Source organism: Sus scrofa, chromosome 1 (assembly GCF_000003025.6).
Source record: "Sus scrofa isolate TJ Tabasco breed Duroc chromosome 1, Sscrofa11.1, whole genome shotgun sequence".
Taxonomy (NCBI): Eukaryota; Metazoa; Chordata; class Mammalia; order Artiodactyla; family Suidae; genus Sus; species Sus scrofa.
In genome coordinates, this window is record NC_010443.5 from 165,892,171 (window position 1) to 165,915,462 (window position 23,292).

Sequence of the window (23,292 nt, forward strand, 5' to 3'; positions counted from 1 at the left end):
TCCCTGTGGCATGTGGAGTTCCCAGGCCAGAGATCAGATCTGAGCTGCACTTTTGACGTAAGCCACAGCTGCAGCAACCCCTGATCCTTAACCCACTGTGCCAGGCCTAGGATTGAACCTTCGTCCCAGCATTCCCACGATGCCACTGATCCTGTTGTGCCACAGTGGGAGGTCCCATGTATGTTTTCACTCATTTAAACATTTTGCTAATTTAAGAAGGGAGAAGGGAATTATATGTCTTTCTTTCTTTCTTTTTTTTTCCTGGTTTATCCCTCATCCAGGAATCAAACCCATCCACAGCAGTGACAGTGCTGGATCCTTTAACTGCTAGGTCACCTGGGAACTCCAGTTTTATATATTTAAATGGGCATTTCCTTAATCTTTAAAAAGGATGTTTTTTTTCCCTCTAAGAAGTGTGGATTTTGTGTTGGTTCCTGGTTCCTGAAGGGATTCATGACAGTCATATATTTCTCCTGGGGGTAAGAATAGCAAAGCTGCTTGTAACTTCTAAGAAGTAATAAATAGTGATTACCATAGTAGAGCATGCAGTCAAATCATGTGTGACACAACCACATTACTACACAAGATTGAACTGACAATTTAGACTCCCAGAATGAAGAAACACTATCTCCAGGAAAGGGTGAAGAGTGGGTGACAGGAGGAGGAAATAATTTCCTTACCTGTTTGTTTACTTACCCACCTCTTTCCCTCTTCACATCCTCCCCACTCCTCCCTTCTAAATATATCCATGCATATGCCATCTACTGTGTGTATATGTATATACACACATAATATATACATTATAATAAAATGTTATGTATTATCATTATGAATATGATATAATCCATGATAATGTAATATACACATGACGTCACCAGGCATCAAGAAAATTCAGGGAGGTGAGGTCAGCTGTCTTTCCTCTGGGGACACACATTCTAGTGAAGGCAATAAGATACATGCCTCATGATTCCAAGCCAAGGAGGGGTTAAGCCTGGCCCCAGCATTCTTTATAGACCTTTTCATTGCCCACCAACCTGAGCTCTGCCTTTTCTATAAATCCCTCCTTGCTTTTCTTCCTCAGAGCCTCACTTACTTACTTACTTACCCATTGATCGAGGCCAGGGATTGAACCCACAACCTCATGGTTCCTAGTCGGATTCACTTACTTACTGCCTCTCAACTAACTAATCATCCTTCAGGGCTCACTCAGATGCCACCTCTTCCCAAAATCCTTCTCTGACTTCCCACTCTTAGATGCAGTGATATGTGGCTTCTTTCTGCACTCTGCCTGCTCCTGAGGCACCTGGCACTTTAGACTTGACACTGCAGCTGTTATTGCACTTGTCATAGGCCTCAATTAGGCTGTGAGCTCCTAAAGGGCAGGGCCTGGTCTGATGCCTCCCTGAATCCCTATGTCACCTGTCACAGCTCCTGGCATGGAGAGGGCATCAACCTCAGGGCAAGTGAAGGAATGGACACATCCATACCATATTCTTGAGTTTCACAGTTTCCCCACACCACCTGCGATGTGCACAATGTGTGTACGAGAGTGGGCTGTGTTACACCTCTGAGCGATAGCACACAAATTGGTCTCTGGGCAAGTTCCGAGAAGAAACTTCATTACCTTGTTTAATCCTTGCAAAGGTAATAAGAAATAGGTGTTATTGGAGTTCCCTTCATGGCTCAGCAGAAACAAATCCGACTAGAAACGATGAGGTTGTGGGTTCAATCCCTGGCCTTGATCAATGGGTTAGGGATCTAGTGTTGTGAGCTGTGGTAAAGGTGGCAGACGTGGCTCGGATCTGGCATTGCTGTGACTGTGGCGTAGGATGGCACAATTAGACCCCTAGTCTGGGAAACTTCATATGCCACAGGTGGGGCCCTAAAAAGCAGGGGGAAAAAGAAAAGCAAACCTGATTAGTATCCATGAAGATGTGGCTTTGATCCCTGGCCTCACTCAGTGGGTTAAGGATCCAGCATTGCTGTGGGCTGTGGTGTAGGTTGCAGACACAGCTCAGATCCCACATTGCTTGGCTGTAGCATAGGCTGGCAGCTGCAGCTATGATTTGACCCCTAGCCTGGGAACTTTCATATGCCTGGGTGTGGCCCTAAAAAGACACACACACACATACAAAAGATGTTATTGTTCCTATTTTCAAGATAAGAAAATATTGGCTCCAAAAAGTTGATATGAAGGAAAAGCCAAAATTGGAATTCAGGGAGTTCCCATCATGGCTCGGCAGTTAATAAATCTGACTAGCATCCATGAGGATGCAGGTTCAATCCCTGGCTTTGCTCAGTGGGTTAAGGATCCAGCGTTGCCATGAGCTGTGGTATAGGTCACAGACACCATTCAGATCCCATGTTACTGTGGCTATGGCATTGGCCAGCAGCTGTAGCTCCCATTCAACCCCTAGCCTGGGAACTTCCATATACCTTGAGTGTGGCCCTAAAAAGCAAAACAAACAAACAAACTGGAAATCAGATCCATGACTTAGGACTCCAGCTCTAGGAGGCCACCAAAGGCCTCTGCCTCATTTCATTTCCCACCATCGTGTCCTCCCTGCCGCGCCAAGGGATGCCCAGACACCCCACTGCTTGCCTTCTGTGGACCTATAGTTCTTTACACCTAATTCTCTATAACTGGCATCTCTTCTAGTGCTACCTTTCTTGGAAAAGTCTTCTTATTCTTCCACATCTACATCCAACTTCACCTTCTTTGCTCTCCCTGGTATTCTCAATCATAACTTCATTTGAATGCTTATCAGGACAGACTACTATTTTATATTTACACATCTCTTGTCCTCTCCGGATTCTGAATTTCATGAGAATCTGGATTTTATCTTATCTTTATACACCCAGAGCCTAGCACTGTGCCTGGCACATAATAGCTGCTCAAAAATTTGGGCTGAATGGATGTGGAAGATCTATGAGTCTGCCCTTGTTCTGCGTGGCAGAGAATATTCAATGATGTATGACGGTGTGATTTATAATTTCATTGAAAAGATAAGAAAGACACGTGGAGGCAAGTAGGAAACAAAATCTATGCAGCTGGATGGCAAACTGTGGTTTAAAGAGGGATGAGATCTTTGTGGCTGAGATGTCAGAGGAGAATTTAGGGATCTGAAACAGATGTGGGTATGGGACAAAGCCCTCCCCTCAGTGGGCTCCACAATACTTTTTATGCAATGGTGCTAGTTGGCCAAATAAGCTGAAGAAAGGCTGAGCAGAAGGAATACATTGATGCACAGAATGAATTTCTAAAAGATCATGGAATCTTAGACTTTCTAACTAGTAAAAAGGGTAATAAAAATTGTTCTGCCAAACAAAGGAGGGAAGAGAGGCCCAGAGAATTAACTCCTATTCATTGCAACCAATGTTCTTTTTGTAAAATTTGATTTGTTAGAAGCTCAGTGTATTTTTAAATGTTCAAAGTACCTTGATGTATGATTAGAATTTTAATAATTAATAACTTCAATATCTGATGATTGAGAGTTAAAATTTGATAAGCTATTTAATTTCTAAAGCTGATACCTCTATTTTCTCATCAAGTGAAATGTGATGGGATTACTCTCTGGGCAAGCACACCCTCCTTGATGTGTCATTGAGAAGGTCACTGATGGTCATAATTGTCTCTGCCTTAAGGTGCCATTGTCCAGCTGAGCCTTTCTTGAAACACTTTATTCTTGTCTAGAGTTTCTAAACCTGTCAATGTCAATTACTTTCACTCTTAAATTGACACACATTGTCACATGAAAACATAAAGCCCTTTTTGTGAAGAGATGGGAAACTATTATGGGTCCTTACCAAGACTATGAGAAAAAAGACACCCTCTACAAAGATAGGGTCATAGCAAGAAGAAGATTCACTCTGGATGGTTCACATGAAGGCATTAGATGGACAGGAATACTTAGAGAGACAGGAGCAGAATTCAGGGAACCAACAAGGGATGGTGGGGGTCCTCAGAGACTAGCATCTGAAAGAGGGAGAGAAGCCGCTTCCACCCTTAGATCTGAAGGGATCAAAGGAGTAAATAGTGTCACTAGAGCTCAGTATGAATTGGATCTGCAAGAAGGGACTGCCCATCAGGAGCAATAGCCATAAAGGGAGGCAGCCACTGCCAAGGACAGACCATCACAGCAGGGAGAGAGGGAGGGCAAAAAAAAAGATCTGACCCACATCTCTGCCTGTCCCCAGTTTCCTGCTAACCAGAAGTAAACTGGCCTGGGAGAAGCATCCACAGAGGTAGACTTTAGGGCACAGAGGAGGGCAGAGATGAGGCCTGGGTAGTGTGTGTGTGTGTGTGTTGCCAGGGAGTAGAGGAAGGCTAGCCAGTACACTCTTGGAGAGCCAAACTGGAAAAATCTACACATGATGGAAGCCATCAGCTTCTCTAAAGCAGCCCTTGATGGGTGACTGTAAGGGTTGAGTAGACCCAGGACTTCAGTTAAGGCACTTGATTAAAAATTGATTGCATTGTATCCAATTTGGGAGTCATAAGAACTCTCAGTAGGAGTATAGGCAGCTGGGGTGAGATCTCAGAGAACAGAATTTGACCACATGTCTCAACCCTGTCAGGGGAGAAGGTGGGCTCACTGTCAGCCCCCCTGCGAGCCTGCCCCCAAACAGAGATGGATGGATCAGACTGTCCTAGCTTAGTAACACCTGCTGTGAAACCACCTGCTCCAACCCATGGCTCTGGTTCAGAGTCTCCAAACAGCCTGCGTTTAGCATTTGACTTCCCATATAGCTTTTCCTCTGTAGAGAGAATGTGCTGATCAGCCCACAAAATGTTCTGATGCCCTTGACCATTATAGCTCATGCTAAATTAATAAACTGGCCTCTGGTGTATCTGGTGAACTTGGGAATTCTGAATCAGGGCTCTCTCTATAGTTCCCCACCACTTTTACTTCCATTCCCAGAACCCAGTCACACTCAGATTCAATAGCCAAGTGTCTGAAGCTCTACTTCAGAGGACAAGATTCTGGAATGAGGGCCTTGCCTCTCTGGACAACCAACCAACCTCATCAGATCATATCTTTACTTCAGCTCTCCAGCTGTGGTGAGCAGCTGATGGGCTACCCTCTACCTGCTTTCTCTCTCTCTCTTTTTTTTTTTGGTCTTTTTGAGGCCGCATTTTGTGTATCTTCCATGAACTTAATTGTCAGTGCTGTTCATTTGATACCAAAGAAAACCTGATAGAAGAAATACATTAAACACTAAGGAATAAGATTTTGCCAGATAAGGTTGAGCTTTTCAGGGCCATAAGCCATTGTCCTGTTTTAAGACTGTTTCACCACCAGAACCAATGTTCACCCTCTTGAGTGTGAAGAGAATGCTTGAGTTAGTCCAAGAGCATCATTTTATGGATTAGAAAGATACCGAGAGCTGGAGGAATAGTCACACAAGGGGATTAGGTAGAGCTGGAATGAAAACCAGCTTTTCAGATTCCAAGCCCAGGGCCCTTTTATGTCATCCAGGAACCTTGCTCACCAGTCAGTGTGAACTGGGTCCAGGTTCTGCCAGCCTTGATGCTCTTTGACTCTCAATTTTTATTGGGAGAAAAAAAAAAGTCTTCATTGTGCTATGGAATGTACCGTGATTATTAAGCTGTGTTACAGTTGCTCCCCAACCCAATTTCCACTGTGGCATATAAAAGCGGAGAGCTAATTATATGATAGTAATTACCTGGAAATTATATGTTTATTGGTTTTCCACTAGCAGATACTACTCTTTTCGAACTTCTCATTGCTCTGCTCAGCGACAGGAGTCACACTGTCTCTACCCCAAATGTGCCCTCCAATCCCATGATTAGCAGACTGTTTAAATGGAGCCACTGCTGGCAGCAGGGAGAGCCCCCAGGTAGGAAAGGGGGCACGTTGACTCCTTCCATGCGGGAGGTACCCGGAAGTCTCCATGGCCCATGTTCACGTGCATCTCACTTCTTGACAGGAGCCTTTAATCATACAGTGCTCAGCATCCTCCGGTCTAAATGAAGCACATTCCTATCTTTGCCCTTGGATACTGGGAATAGTATCCAATAGGAAAGGGCCGCATCTACCACCGGATATATTTATCTACCCTTCAATTACATGCCTTGGTTAATTGTCCCTTTTCTACCAGCTCTTCTTACGACAGAGATCCTGAGCCTTGCCTGTAATTATAGTGAGGAAATATTTCTACGAGCTTTTAAAGGGAAGCCTAAACTGGGTCAAAACATTGAAGTTGGATGGTCAGGGAGCAAGGCTCAATGTTGGCTTTACTCTGATGTGTTGGTTTCTTGGGGCTTTGAGCGTTTGCTGCCACTTGAGGGCCCTGGCCTGAGTTGCTACCATCAACATCTCATTTGACTGTTGTTATTATTACAATTTGGATTTTACAGTTGACATAGTATCTTTTTTTTTTTTTATCTTTTATCTTTTAGGGCTGCACCCAAGGCATATGGAGGTTCCCAGGCTAGGGGTCCAATCAGAGCTGTAGCCGCCGGCCTACTCCATAGCCACAGCAACATGGGATCTGAGCCTCATCTTCTACCTACACCACAGCTCACGGCAATGCCGGATCCTTAACCCACTGAGCAAGGCCAGAGATCGAACCTGCATGCTCATGGATGCAGTCAGGTTCACAAATTGCTGAGCCGGGACGGGAACTCCTACATGGTATCTTTTACTTGACTGTCTCACTTATCTTAAAAAGTGCTGAGAGAAAAAAAAATTGCTGAGAGCAGTTAGGTGACTTGCCTGTAGTTACTTGGCCATTAAAATGTATCTCCTTCCCATCTGGAAGGGCCAGAGGGCAAGCTGTGTCCAGCCCTCTTTATGCCTCAGTGTGGTTTAGGAGGCATCTTGCAGCACCAGTCACTCTGCATGTGTTTTCTGTTCATAGTAGGACTTCAGCACCTAGCACAGTACCCAACTCATGGTAGGACGGAGCAAGGGTTTATTGAGCAAGTGATTGCGTGTATCTAGCACAGGGATTTATAAGATTATTTTTAATATCTGGGTCATCTCCTTGTTCAGTACGTGCTCACCTCCATGCCTTTGCTGACAGTGCCTCCTTGGAACCCCTCTTTGTTTACCCAAATGTGGCCATCAGCTTTGCATTAATTCTACTAACTTAGAGACCTTCTTGGGGCCACGGACCCCCAGGGATCCCTTCCTATTCTGTACTTTTCCAGCCTTCCTCACCTAAATCTTCATTCCATTTGCTTAGCCTTGACCTGAAGTTGGAAATCAATTAATCACCTGCCTAACCACTTCATTTAACAGATGAAGAAAGAGGTCTGCAGAGGGAAACCGTTTTGCCCAAGCCTCAGATAGCCCAGGGAGTCAATGGCAAGGTTGAAACCTGAGTCCTTGTCTTTTGATTAGCCATTCAGTCTACCTTCCATTACACCAAACATAGGAAATAACTTTCATCACAATCGTCATCTTAGCTGAGGCTATGGTAGCTGTCCAGAGTGAGGGATTGAGATGGCTTGTGAGGGGGTAGCCTGCTTGGTGGGGAAAAGTGCTGAGATTGTCTAATCATGTCTGCCAAGCTGTGGGAGTGAGTGTGTGGGATGGAGAGTGGCTCACATTGCAACATTTGGGACCTCCAGTTAACCTGATCTCAATCTTCTATTGCAACTGATGCTGTTGGCTGCCCCAATTGATTCTGGGCAACTCCTTTTGCTCATGCTGAAAAAAAACCCCACAGTCTGAAGGCCGATGCCAGAGCCGGGTCAGGACCTATGTCCTGCTCAGCTGGTGACAGGGCTACAGTATTGCCTCTCCTTCCCCACCATCTTACCCCAACCCCAGAGGTGATTTCAAAGCTTTGTCCATGTGTGTGTATCATTAGAAGAGCAACCTTTAAGAGAAAAGCCGCTCCGTAATGGAATTTTAAAATGCCAACAGAGCCAAGGAAGCTTATCTGGAAGAAGGAAGGAGGGGTGAAGGAAAAGATCAAACTCACTATAGTCATAATATGCAGCACCAGCTCCACTGAGGGAGAAGCAGGTTTGCAAATTAGGGGACAATTAGGAAAATGTTTCTCTTCTTCCTTGTGGGTCCGGAAGAATAGTTGCAAACACAGATGCCTATAGAGGCAACACAGATAATAGAAATGAGTGCATTAGCTTGAGTGTAAGACACTAGGGAACAGAGGGGACTGTGGCTAATGGAGAGGGTATGGCCTACCTAAAGGAGTTCAAATTCTCAAATATTTTCAAAAACATAGCACTCGCCAAATAGTAGATGTTAGCAGATTTCATTTGGCTTTAGGGCTTTAGCCTGAAAACTGTCTATTAGAGATATGTGTATGTCTGCTCTAAAGTTACTAACTGGTTAAATCAGAAAAATAAAGAAGCCTACATGATAGTAACAAGGTAGTGGTAATGGGGGTTGGGGGTGTGGGAGCTCTAAAGGAGACTGATGAGGCCCTCCCAACCTCTGACTCTTTTATGGAACAGAATGTCATTACCGCTTGCGGTCTGTCCTGCTGACCCTCTGGCTATCATTCCAGACTGCATAACTCACACTTAAGGAACTGTACTGCTGGGGTGGGGAATGCTTTAAAGTGAGATCAAGTCCTGGTGTTTGAATGTGGCGTTTCCTAAAACAAGGGAGCAGATTTGCAAGGCAGAAGTAAAAAGGAAGGCGCTTTCTCAGAGAAGCCTGAAGCTGGGGCATAGGGTTAGGGACTGGCGGGGCTGAGCTGTGCCATATGACGGTTTCGAGGGCTTGTGGTACCCACAATCATACCTGGGATGACTTCTTGGCCCTAAACTTCTTAGTTTAACTTCTTGGCACTTGCTTGCAATCTATGAGGGGAAAATCATATTTAGCATGCATGCTTAAAATTCTTTCCATTGCTGCATTGAGATTGTCCCTAGTTACCCTGCTTCCCTAGTTGAGCCTCATGTGATGATGCCATAGAGAATAAAGGGAGGGGGCAGGATGGTGAGAGTGGCCCACCCCTCCCATCTGGAGCAGGCAACTTGCTCTCAAGGGGGCCATGAAAAGGTCCCAGGAGGTCCCAGGAGCTGTCCAAGAGGAGTGCATGATGCTGGAGGGGATCCCTGCCACTCACACCCCCTCTTTCCTAATGTGCCATGGAGGACTGTAACCCCCAAAAGGGGAAGCTGCTGACATTTGGAGCAACCTGCCCGATCTCCACCCAAATCCTCAGAAAGAGCCGGTGGTAATAAATGCTCCAGCAACCTCACAGGAGGGCTGGGTGACTCAGTACAGTGGAAACTGTAAAATGCTTAGGAAAATAGAGCCCTATAAATGCAAAGTATTATTATGAGCCCTCCCTTCCCACATGCTTTTCACTTTCATGAGATGTTTTCTTTAAGGCCCAGTCAGAGTGCTTTGAGTTATAAGATTTTTAAACTCAAGCAAACTGACAAGCAAGCATCCAGAGGAACCCCAGGCCCTTGGAAATAACAGCCCTCACATAGGCCTTGCCTCTCTTCCCTGGGAGGAGAGAGAGTATGGGCCAGTGGGAAGTGCATGGGCTGGGGCTACTGGCAAGTCTGGGTTTGAATGTTTTTTGCTTTTTAGGGCTGCACCTGTGTCATATGTAAGTTCCCAGGCTAGGGGTTAAATTAGAGCTGCAGCTGCCAGCCTAACAACACCAGATCTGGCAACACCAGATCCAAGTCATACGTGTGACCTACACCGCAGCTTGCGGCGACACTGGGTCCTTAACCCACTGAGGGAGGCCAAGGGCCAAACCCACATCCTCATGGATCCTAGTTGGGTTCTTAACACCATGAGCCACAACAGGAACTCCCTGGGTTTGAATCTTAACTTCATGAACGGTGGAACTTCCCCTCTCTGGGCCTCCATTTCCTCAGCTGTAGGATGGGTGGTAACACCTCCCTCACCAAGCTGCTGTGAAGCTAGTTGAAATAGTCCCTTAAACTTTGAGCAGCCTAAAATGGTGTTACAGGTAAATTTTTACACAGATGGGAGGGAAAGAATGGCTGTTGGATTCTCAGATGATGTTTGAACTTTCAGTACAATTCAGCTATTTCCTCAAAGAACAGACCAGGGACACATGAGCTGTGTCCCTAGTAAGATAACATTCTTTCATTATAGAAGATATATTAGGAGTTCCCATTGTGGTGCAGTGGTTAACGAATCCGACTAGGAACCATGAGGTTGCAGGTTTGATCCCTGGCCTTGCTCAGTGGGTTAAGGATCCAGCGTTGCCATGAGCTGTGGTGTAGGTTGCAGATGTGGCTTGGATCCTGTGTTGCTGTGGCTGTGGAGTAGGCCGGCAGCTACAGCTCCAATTTGACCCCTAGCCTGGGAACCTCCATATGCCATGGGAGTGGCCCAAGAAATGGCAAAAAGACAAAAAAAAAAAAAAAAGATATATTATTTGTCCCAAGGGGCCTGTGAAAACTGCCCCACCCCTGGATAGTTAGACTCTGAGGCTCTTGAGAGCCCGAGAGGCCAAAGGTCAAGGCCCAGGGAAATGGCCGCATCCCACAACTTGGGACAGTGGGACCACTTACCCTCCTGAGGCCCCTTGGGTATGGTCAGCAGGTACTGCTGCTGTGTGCCCACCTCTGTGCACTCTCTTAAGCAACGAATCCTTGTGACTGGAACATCTGCAGCCCTACTCAGCACAGAGGCAGTGATAGAGCAGCACACAGCTTGCATCCATTTCCTTGTGGCTTGTCCTCTGGGACACAGAAAAAAGCATGGCCACCACCAGCTTTCAGACAAACCCAGTAAGGCAATGAGAGCTCCTGAGTTCAGAACCACCCCTTCTTCATTGAAAAGAAGGTCTTCTCCATGGTTATAGGATGCATTTTAAGGCCTGAAGCCTGCACCCAAGGCTCCCCCCACATGGCTCAAGCCCTCTGGCTCAGGCTTATTGGTACACACAGCCCCTTTAGCCCAGAGCCCAGCTCCTCACACATTTCCTGCCTTTGCATTCATACTGCTTTCTTCCCCATTTCCACCAGCTCTATAGCTGCTTATTTGTCAGTGTCTCTGAGAAAACTTCTTTCCCCCCCAAAAGAGCAAGATATTCTCTTCACATCCTAAACCAGCAAACTTGGCTGATCCACCTGCACATCACACCCCTTACAAGCATGTAAAGCAATCAAAACAAAAGCACAGGAGTTCCCGTCATCGTGCGGTGGAAACGAATCTGACTAGGAACCATGAGGTTGCAGGTTCAATTCCTGGCCTTACTCAGTGTGTTAAGGATCCGGCGTTGCTGTGGCTGTGGCTGTGGCTGGCAGCTGTAGCTCCGATTAGACCCCTAGCCTGGGAACCTCCATATGCCATGGGTGCAGCCCTAAAAAGCCAATTAAAAAAAAAAAAAAACAGGCCCAGTGCAACTCCATCCTGTCCCTGGTGGGCCATCTGAATCTACTGGTTGCTTGATCCTGGAGAGGTCCCAGGGGAGAGATGGGGATAGAGAAGCAACAGGGAGCAGAGGAGGGGTACTCAGGCAATTATGGTCAATCTGCACCATCCCCCCTTCCCAGATCTGTGCTCCAGCACTGAGTGTTGCCTCTGAATCCTTTATCTTGTCCATCTCAGAACTTTCATTCTGTCTTGGGCCTTTGGCTTTCTGCTGGACCCTGGACTTGGTTCAACCTTCTGGTGGCTCAACTATCTGCAATGGGAATTCCCTGCCCCAGCCTCAGATTCTCAAGACCTCACCCTGGTTTCCACCTTCAAGGGAGGAGTCAGGCTTCTCCCTCCCCTTTGCTTCCCACCTTTTTTGATCTGGAACTTAGCACTTTATCTTGTAACTATTTGTTTATGACTGAGCCCCTCCCTGGACTGTGAGGGCTTTGAAAGCAGAAATATGACAGGGTGAGAGTTTATGTAGTGGTTCAGCAGAAACAAATAGTAACCACGAGGTTGTGGGTTCGATCCCTGGCCTCACTCAGTGGGTTAAGGATCCTGCGTTGCCATGAGCTGTGGTGTAGGTTGCAGATGAGGCTCAGATCTGGAATTGCTGTGGCTGTGGCGTAGGCCAGCGGCTGCAGCTGCGATTCGACCCCTAGCCTGGGAAACTCCATATGCCATGGAGTGGCCCTAAAAAGCAAAAACAAAACAAAACAAAACAAAACAAAACAAAAACTAAAAAAACATATGGCATGGTGGATGTTAAAACATATTTTTTTCCTTCAGAGTTTTTATTTTATGGAGATATGGTTGATTTACAATATTATATAAACCTCAGTTGTACAACACAGTGATTCACAATTTTTAAAGGTTATACTCCATTTATAGTGATTACAAAATATTGACTATATTTCCTATTTTATACAATATATCCTTGTAGCTTATTTATTTTATATATGATAGTTTGTACCTCTTAATCCCCTACCCTTTCTCCCTGCCTCTTCTCTCTCCCCACTGGTAACCACTAGTTTGTTCTCTATATTTGTGAGTCTGTTTCTTTTCTGTTACATTCACTGCTTTGTTTTATTTTTTAGACTCTGCATATAAGTTATATCATATGGTATTTGCCTTTCGTTGACTTATTATACTACCATAGAAGTATTACTGACACAATACTCTCCAAGTCCATCCATGTTGTTGCAAATGGCATAATTTCATTTTTTTTCTGACTGAATACTATTCCATTACATATATATATACACCACACCTTCTTTATCCATTCATCTATTGATAGACAGTTAGGTTGCTTCCATATCTTGGCTATGATAAATAATGCTGCTATGAACATTGGGGTGCATGTATCCTTCAAAACATATTCTTAAAATGAATACATAAATGAATCATGGCCAGTCTGATAATAATGCAAATGATATCTGAGCACAACGAACTACATAGGATCACTTTTCTCATCCATGACTTCCATTTCAAGCCTCCCAAGGAGGAAAAAGAATCTCTACCTGTCTGGCCCCACTTGGAGTCAAAAGGAATATTTTAGTTCTTTTCCCTGTATTTTTCTAATGTGACCACTTTCTTTAGGGTGTGTCCATCTTACTACCTACTGTTTGCATTTGGATGAAGTCTGCTGCTTGGTTATGCATTTTGAACTTCATCTTAAAGTGGTCGTGGCTCATTGTGATGGCTTCACATTTCATCTGTTGTGTTTCCTCTATTATTACTTTTCTATAGGTTGTGAGTTAGGATACTAAAGTCAAGATAAAATCACCCCAAGCCACTTGCAGCTCTGGGAAACTGGCACTGGGCTGTCCGAGGCTGGCTGGGTGCCATCAAGAGGAGGAAATGTTCTTCCATGTCACCAGCCTTAGGACTCCTAGTAACTTCTTGCCAAAATTTTAGGAAGATGATGATATACTGCCCTGGAGCTATCCTGTGTTTCTATAGGTGGGGAGTCTTTCAACAGCTATTTTGACTATAAATGCCTCTTATGTTTTTTCGCTGGATTAAGCCTGTAATTTGAGCTCCATATTGTGAAATACTGACATAGAGATAGTAATCACTGTTCGTAGTTGCGGTATCACTGTCATAATCATCAGCCACTCACACTAACTCAGTGTATGGAACCCCATTCAGGATATGCTCCTGAAAGAATAATTGGGGACTTTTAATCACCAAAATGTTCTTTTTGAGGGAATGAAAAGCAGGGAGAATGGGAAGAGCTGATGAAAAGCTGGTAGTTAATCACAATCTCTTCTTTTAAATATTTACTCTCTATCTCTTCATCTTTTTGATGGCAATTCAGATAAGAACTCAATTCAGATAATTCAGGGCATTTCAGGGTTTTTCTTGTTTGGTGGAGGAATTTGTCTATCTGGACTGGGCAAACTGAATTTCAACTTCTTAAGTATTGACAGGCTGTAGCCTTAAACATGTCTTTCCCCAATCAACTGACCATCAATCAACTATGCCTACTAAGCCCAGACTACGTGCCCAGACCTGTGTTTGGAAGGATACAGAGAGGAATAGGGCATTGTTTCTTCTTTCTCTTTATCAGTTTATATTCTAGTCAAATAGTTCTGGGTTCAAATCCTAGTTCTGTAACTTAGTAGCAAAGTGGAACTTTAACAAGTGATGTGATCATTCTGAGCTGCTGTTGTTATCATTATCCCATTTTGATAAACAAAAAAAAACAAAAACTAAAAAAACATATGGCATGGGAAGGGTGGAAAGCGTCCAGTGGAAAGGGTCCTAGGGCCCGGTGTGAAGGCCCTATTTTCAAGGCCATTACCTCGTGGTCACGTGAAAGCAGGATCATGGTGGCTAGCCTGCAGCAAAGGCTGTAAACTGGCTACCTGCGGGCCAAAGCCAGTCTCAGTTACTTCTAATTAGTTCTATGTGATGTAAAAAAAAAAAATAATAATAATAATAATAATGCAATCTGTTGTCAATGTTTAAGTATCAGAAGATATCCATAAAAGCTTGAATTAGAGGATTTTCTTAAAATTCAGAAGATTCTGATCTTTGACACTCAGATGGGATCACCGGAACTCACCTTCTTTGAATGGATCAAGGGCTGTCCTGATTGCTTGTGGTTTCCCACAGGGAGATGAGCTGTGGTGGAAAGGCCACCATTTAGATGAGATCCAATCAGAATCCAAAGCCAGGAATGATGAGCTAAAGCAGCAGGAGCCCTAAGGAGATCCCTGGGGAGAGCAAAGGCTTCCTTCATTCGTTTGTTCATTCATTCAACACATATTATTACTGAGGGCCTTAATGTGCAAGCTGCAGTGTTGGCCTTTAGAGGAAGAACATTTATTAAGAAGCTGCTTTGTGCCAGGCTCTAACATGAGACTGCAATACACTGGACAGGCTCCTACAACAAAAAGTTATCCATAAAATGTAACAGCAAGGTCAAGGTTGAGAAACTCTGAATTATAGGCATTAATGTAGATGAATATCATAAATACAATGTTGAGCACAGAAAGCATGTTGCAGAATACTATTTTTTTAAGTTCAAAGGCAAGAAACAAAAAGAATACATTGTTTAGGAATTCACACACACACACACATATATATATATATAGTAAAATTATACTGAAAGCAAGAGAAATAAAAACAACAATAAAATCAGTTTCTTTGGTGGGGAAACTTGGGGATGGGGTTGGAAAGGCATATGCAAGAAAATGCAGGGAGTTCCCTGGTGGTTAGTGGGTAGCACCTGATGCTTTTACCACTATGGCCCTGTTCAATCCCTGGTCTGGGAACTGAGATCCCACATCAACCCGGACACATTGCAGCCAAAAACATAAAATAAAATAAAAAAAATTTTAAATGCGATGCTATTGGAATGTTGTAAATCTTTTCTTTCTTTCTTTTTTTTTTTTTTAAAGACCTGCACTTGTGGTATATGAAGGTTCCCAGGCTAGGGGTCGAATCAGAGCTGTAGCTGCCGGCCTACACCACAGCCACAGCAACACAGGATCCAAGCTGCGTCTGCGACCTACACCACCGCTCACGGCAATGCCGGATCCTTAACCCACTGAGTGAGGTCAGGGATCAATCCGGTGACCTTGCGGTTACTAGTCAGATTCATTTCTGCTGCTCCACAGTGGGAATTCCCTGGAATGTTGTAATTCTTAAAGTGGGAGATGGGATCATGGTTATTAGTTTTATGCTTCATAACTTACATATACATTATATATATTCCTTTATGAGTATCAAATACTTCAAAATTAATGTATTAAAAACATAATTTTGGGGTTTTTTTGGTCTTTTTAGGGCCACACCTGTGGCATATGGAGGTTCCCAGGCTAGTGGTCCAATTGGTTCTGTAGCTGCCAGCCTACACCACAGCCACAGCAAAGCAGGATGTGAGCTGCGTCTGCGACCTACATCACCACTCACAGCAACGCCAGATTCTTAACCCACTGAAGGAAGCCAGGTACTAGTTGGGTTCGTTAATCACTGAGCCACAACAGGAACTCCAAAACATAGTTTATTTTTGAAAGAGTATGTACTATTCAGTTTACAGTGGTATGTCTAGGGATCAAGTTTATGGGGGACTTTCTCTTTCATTTCTAAATTGTTTTTATCCTTCATGTTTCATATGCAAATGTTTGTATTGGGAGGAAAACAATAAGGAAAGAAACAAGGAACAAATACATTGGAGTTTCTTCACCCACAAAGACCATGTTACAAAACCTCAGATGTACCTAAATGCAAATACTACCACCATGATTCATCAAACCCAAGATATCTCAATTATGAAATACATCCATCATTTTATGTATTGCTAACAGTGAACAACGGGAGTTCCCATTATGGCTCAGCAGTAATGAACCCAACTGGTATCCATGAGGATGTGGGTTACATCCCTGGCCTTGCTTGGTGGGTTAGGGATCTGGTGTTGCCATGAGTTGTGGTGTAGGTTGCAGATGAGGCTTGGATCTGGTATTGCTGTGGCTGTGGCATAGGACAGCAGCTGAAGCTCTGATTCGACCCCTAGCCTGGGAACTTCCATATGCCATGGATATGGCCCTAAAAAGACCAAAAAAAAAAAAAAAAAAGATGAACAACAAAAAATATTGCCAAATAAACTGCAACACAGTATTTATCCCTTAGATTTTCATCTTACACTTATTGAAAGAGCTCTCTCAGACTCATTTAGACACTCACTACATATAACTCATACATAAAAAGGGAAATATAGGCAAATAAATTGGCTAAGCTATTCCTGAAATACCTTCAGATTCCAAGGCTAACTCTCCTAGATTATTTTTTAACGGAGAGTGAGTGACGTCTGTGTTTTCCATACAATGGTGTTCTCTCTGCCATGAAGACATTAGTGATGCAATGTGTCCTCAAAGAGTGTCTGCGATTGTTACTGGGATTTTCTTCTAAGCCCTTGCCTCCCATTCTGTTAGTTAATCTTGCCAGAAAGTGCCAACAGAGGTTTTAGACAATAAGCAGGACTCATGGTTCTTCCCCAGATGTCTTTTAAATGGTTTGTTGATGGAGACATTGGCGGTTTGCAGCCATCTATGCAGGCCATAGGAAGTAACAACCAAGTTCACACATGTGTGGGTGGTGCCAACTGTACCATGACCCCTCTCTGGCCAATAACAATCTAAGATGGCTTTGATTGCCATAGGTGTCTCAGTTTCAGAGATGTTATAATGTGAAAGTGTACATATCAGAATTGATGAGTTACAGAAAAGCAAATGTTACCATCCCCCAAATGCTTCTCTATCCCAAAGTAGCAAATAATAAAAATTAAAAAAACTAAAGGGCAGAGGACTGCAGGCAGGTCACAGGCCTTCAAGGTCTCCTACAACAGGGTGTAGCAAGAAACAGTGTTGGCAGCAATCTTCTCTGGGTACTGGCCTTGAAAGGATGGGCTCTCTCTAGAGAAGCTAAAAACAAAAATAAAACCTTAGTTCTAAGGATCCCTCTGCTTTGTATTATGATGTTCTGACAATTCTAAACAATGTCCAAGATAAAATAATCCTCCCTGAAAACATATCTTTTGTTGGTCAAAGATCTAAATAACTGAAGCAGTTTATGCTTGAGTTTTAATTCTAAACCCATGAATATTCAAAATTGGTGTTATGATTACATATCCTTTAATAAACATTGTATTCTACATGGAAGTTAATTTGGAGAACTCCTAGTTCCACACTTGGCAGACTCAGCTACAAGTGTTCAGTTCAAAATCCATAATCATAAGCCTGCTTTGGATCCAGTTCAGGTTGCCAGCCCTTGTGGTACTACATCTTCCTGCATTCAAACAGCACATTTACAATAAATAGTGATAGCACAGTGCCTGTAAGAACTTGAGTTATTTCAGTTCTGTCATTCTATATCATGTACAGTTTTTGTGTTTAAAATATAAAACATTGGGCATTCCCATTGTGGCTCAGTGGGTTAAGAACCCAACTAGTATCCATGAGCATTCAGGTTCGATCCTTGGCCTCACTTAGGTTAAATGATTCCAGTGTTGCTGTGGCTGCAGTGCAGGATGGCAGCTGCAGCTCTGATTTGACCCCTAGCCTGGGAACTTCCATTTGCTATGGGTGTGGCCCTAAAAAAATAGAATAAAATAAAATATAAGACATTGAAACAGAGTAAGAAATGTGAGATGGAATATTTTAATGTAATAAGTAGAAATTTTAGTTCAATCCATGAATGAATTTAATAATTTTGAATGATACATTTTAAATGTAGTTATCTTTTTAAATTGTTAAGTATTTAAAGAACAAATCAAGAAAACAGAAACTGTAATGATATTTTTGATTACTAAAACAGATTGGTAAGTAGATGTAAGTTTTTTCTTCTTTAAAAAAAAAAGATACATTAATGTAATTAAGTATTGCTCATTTGTTTTTTCCCCTTTCATTGTATCATTTTTCCCTGACATAATTGTATATATGAAGTTTAATAGAAGAAAATTTTTATTGACTGCCTTTTTTCCTTTTTTCAACTCAATGAATTTTATTACATTTATAGTTGTAGAATGATCATCACAACCCAATTTTACAGCATTTCCATCCCAAACCCCCAGCCCATCCTCCCCGACGCCCAGTCTGTCTCCTTTGTAAACTGTTTTTCAAAGTCTGTGAGTCAGTATCTGTTCTGCAAAGAAGTTCATTGTATCCCTTTTTTTAGATTCTACATGTAAGTGATAGCATATGACATTGGTATCTCACTAACTTTACTTAGCATGATAATTTCTAGGTCCATCCATGTTGCTGCAAATGCCATTATTTCTTTCCTTTTAATGGCTTGATAATATTCCATTGTGTATACATACCACATATTCTTTACCTACTCCTATGTTGATGGACATTTAGGTTGTTTACATGTCTTGGCTATTTTATATAGTGCTGCAATGAACATTGGAGTACATGCATCTTTTTGAGTTAGGGTTTTCTCTGGATAGATATCCAGAAGTGTGATTGCTGGATCAAATGGGTAATTCTATTTTTAGTTTTCTGAAAACTTCCATACTGTTTTTCACAGTGGTTGCACCAATTTACATTCCCACCAACAGTGTAATAGAGTTCCTTTTTCCCCACACCCTGTCCAGCATTTATTGTTTATAGACTTTTGGATGATGGCCATTCTGGCTGATATAAGGTGGTACCTCATAGTAGTTTTGATTTGCATTTCTCTAATAATGAGTGATGTTGAACATCTTTTCATGTGTTTTTTGGCCACCTGTATATCTTCTTTGGAGAATTGTCTGTTTAGATCTTCTGCCCATTTTTTGATGGGGTCATTTGTTTTTCGGTATTGAGCTACCATCAATGAATTTGGCAAAGTCACAGGATACAAAATTAATACACATAAATTGACTGCATTTCTATACACTAACAACAAAAGATCAGAAAGAGAAATTAGGGAAACAATCCCATTTACCATCACATCAAAAAGAATAAAATACTTAGAAATAAACCTACCTAAAGAGACAAAAGACCTATACTCTGAAGACCGTAAGACACTGATGAAAAAAATCAGAGATGACACAAACAGATGGAAAGACATACCATGCTCTTGGATTGGAAGAATCAGTGTTATCAAAATGCTATACTACCCGAGGCAATCAACAGATTCAATGCAATCCTTATCAAATTACCAAGGACGTTTTTCACAGAACTAAAACAAAACATTTTAAAGTTTGTTTGGAAGCACAAAAGACCCAGAACAGCCAAAGCCATCTTGAGAAAGAAAAATGAAGCTGGAGGTATCAGGCTCCCTGACTTCAAACTATACTACAAAGCTATATTCATCAAAACTGTACAGTACTGGTACAAAAACAGAAATATAGATCAGTGGATAGAGATCCCAGAATTAAACCCACACACTTACAATCAACTAATCTATGACAAATGAGGCAAGAATATACAATGGAGAAAATATAGTCCCTTCGATAAGTGGTGCTGGGAAAACTGGACAGCTATATGTAAAAGAATGAAATTAGAACACTTCCTAATACCATACACAAAAATAAACTCAAAATGGATTAAAGACCTAAATATAAGACCAGATACTATAAAACACTTAGAGGAAAACATAGGCTGAACACTCTCTGATATAAACCACAGCTATGTCTTCTCAGATCCACCTCCTAGAGTAATGACAATAAAAACAAAAATAAACAAATGGGACCTAATTAAACTTAAAAGTTTCTGCAAAGCAAAGGAAACCCTAAATAAAATGAAGCGACAACACAGAATGGGAGGAAATATTTGCAAATAAAGTGACTGACAATGGTTTAATCTCCAAAATTTATGAATACCTCCTACAGTTCAATGACTGCCTTTTTTTTCCTGACCATTAATATTTGCTTTTTGGAGTTCCTGCTGTAGCTCAGGGGAAACAAATCTGACTAGTATCCTTGAGGATACAGGTTCAATCCCTGGCTTCACTCAGTGGGTTAAGGATCCAGGGTTGCCGTGAACTGTGGTGTAGGTTGCAGACTTGGTTTGGATCTGGTGTTGCTGTGGCTGTGGTATAGGCCAGCAGCTATAGCTCCAATTTGAACCTTAGCCTGGGAACCTCCATATGCCATGGCTGTGGGCCTAAAAAACAACAAAAAAAATTATTTAATTACTGTTATTGAAAAAAATTGTCAAATACAGGAGGGGAATGTTAAAAAGTGATCATATTTATCACAACTCAAAGGAGCCTAATGAGACACAGCTGCTAAGTGCAATAAGGTATCCTGAATGGGATCTTGGAACAGAAAAAAAAAAGATGTTAGATTAAAAACTAAGGAAATCTGAATAGAGACTTTAATAATAATGTATCAATAGTGGTTCATTGGAGTTTCTGCTGTGGCACAGTGGGTTAAGGATCCAACATTGCCACAGCTCTGGTGTAGGTCACAGCTGTGACTTGGATCTGATCCCTGGCCCAAGAACTTCCGTATGCCACAAGTGTGCCCAAAAAAAAAAAAAAAAAAAAAAAATTGTTTCATCATATGTAGCAAACACACTATAATAATGTAAAGTGCTAGTAATGGGAAAATGTTTGTGGAGTATACATGAACTCTCAATTTCTTTAAATCTGAAATCACTTTAAAATTAAAAGTTCCTCTGATGTAGGCTGGCAACTGTAGCTCCGATTAGACCCCTAGCCTGGGAACTTCCATATGCCTCTGGTGTGGCCCTAAAAAAAGGACAAAAGATAAAAAAAAAAAAAACAAAAAAAAAAACATCAGCACAAAAATAAAATGATCAGCTCCTGAGTCGGCTATGCTGGGTACAGCATTAAAGACAATCAAAACTTCTGTTACAGGGAGTTCCTGTAGTGGCACAGTGGAAACGAATATGACTTGTATCCATGAGGATGTGGGTTTGATTCCTGGCCTCAATCAGTGGGTTGGGGATCCGGCGTTGCCATGAGCGGTGGTGTAGGTCAAAGACGCAGATTGGATCCTGTGTTGCTGTGGCTGTGGTGTAGGCCAGCAGGTGTAGCTCTGAATTGACCCCTAGCCTGAAACGTCCATATTTTGTGGGTGCAGCCCTAAAAAGAAAAAAAAAAAAACTTCGGTTACAAAATCTGTCTGCCTTAGGGATCTTCTATGGTCACTTCCAAGGACCCTGTGTTTATATTTCTTTGTAGTTCCCCAAATCCCTCCTCTAGGCCATAATCCTTTTAGTTACAACTTGTTGTTTTCTCTAGTCCAGCTGCTACAGAGTGTGGTTTGTGGACCCTTGTTTTTTTAATTTAAAAAAAAATTATTGGAGGAGTTCCCATCATGGCACAGTAGAAATGCATCTGACTATTAACCATGAGGTTTCCGGTTCAATCCCTGGTCTTGCTCAGTGGGTTAAGGATCTAGCATTGCCGTGAGCTATGATGTAGGTCACAGATGTACTTGGATCCTGTGTTGCTGTGGCTGTGGTATAGGCTGGCAGCTGTAGCTGTGATTCGACCCCTAGCCTGGCACCCTCCATCTGCCAGGGGTGTGGCTCTAAAAAGAAAAAAAAAATTGGGGTATAGTTGACTAATACTGTTGTGTTGATTTCAGGTGTACAGCAAAATGATTCAGTTGTACATATACCTACATCCATTCTTTTTCAGATTCTTTTCCCCATGCAGGATATTGCAGAATATTGAGTAGATTTCCCTGTGCTATACAGCAGGTCCTTGTTAGTTATCTATTTTATATATAGTAGTGTGTGTATGTTATCCCAAGCTTCTCATTCATCCCTCCCCTCCACATTGCCCCTCTGGTAACCATAAGTTTGATTTTGAAAACTGTGAGTCTGTTTCTGTTTTGTAGGTAAGTTCATTTGTATTATTTATTTTACATTCCACACATAAGTGATATCATATGATATTTGTCTTTGGCTTACTTCACTTAGTATGATAACCTTTAGGTCCATCCATGTTGCTGCAAATGGTATTATTTCATTCCATTGTATGGCTGAATAATACTCCATTGTATATATGTACCACTTTTTCTTTGTCAGTGGACACTTAGGTTGTTTCCATGTCCTGGCTATTGTACATAGTGCTGTTATGAACAGTGGAGTGCATGTATCTTTTCAAATTACAGTTTTCTTTAGACATATGCCCAGGACTTGGATGCCTAGATCATAGGGTAGTTCTATATTTAGTTTTTTTGTTTGTTTGTTTTTTGTCTTTCTTTTTAGGGCTGTACCTGCGGCATATGGAGGTTCCCAGGCTAGGGGTCAAATCAGAGCTGCAGATCTAACACCACAGCTCACAGCAGCGTCGGATCCGAGCAGAATCTTCCACCTACACCACAGCTCACGGCAGCACTGGATTCTTTACCCACTGAGGGAGGTGAGGGGTTGAACCTGCGTCCTCATGGATGCCAGTCAGGTTCATTAACGACTGAGCCACGACGGGAACTACTATATTTAGTTTTCTGAGGAACCTTCATACTGTTCTCCATAGCACCAATTTACATTCCCACCAACAGTGTAGGAGGGTTTCCTTTTCTCCACGCTCTCTCTAGCATTTATTGTTTGTAGACTTTTTGATGATCCTTTTCTGTGCAAACGCTTTTAAGTTTAATTAGATCCCATTACTTTATTTTTGTTTTTATTTTCATTACTCTAGGAGGTGGATCAAAAAAAATATTGCTGCAATTTTTATCAAAGAGTGTTCTGCCTATGTTTTCCTCTAAGAGTTTTATAATATCTGGCCTTAACCTTAGATCTTTAATCAATTTTGAGTTTGTTTTTGTGTATAATGTTAGAGAATATTCTAATTTTATTCTTTTGCGTGTAGCTGTCCAGTTTTCCCAGCACCATTTATTGAAGAGACTGTCTTTTCTCCATTGCATATTCTTGCCTCCTTTGTCATAGATTACTTGAGCACAGGTGGGTGGGTTTATCTCTGGGATTTCTATCCCATTCCCTGATCTATACTTCTG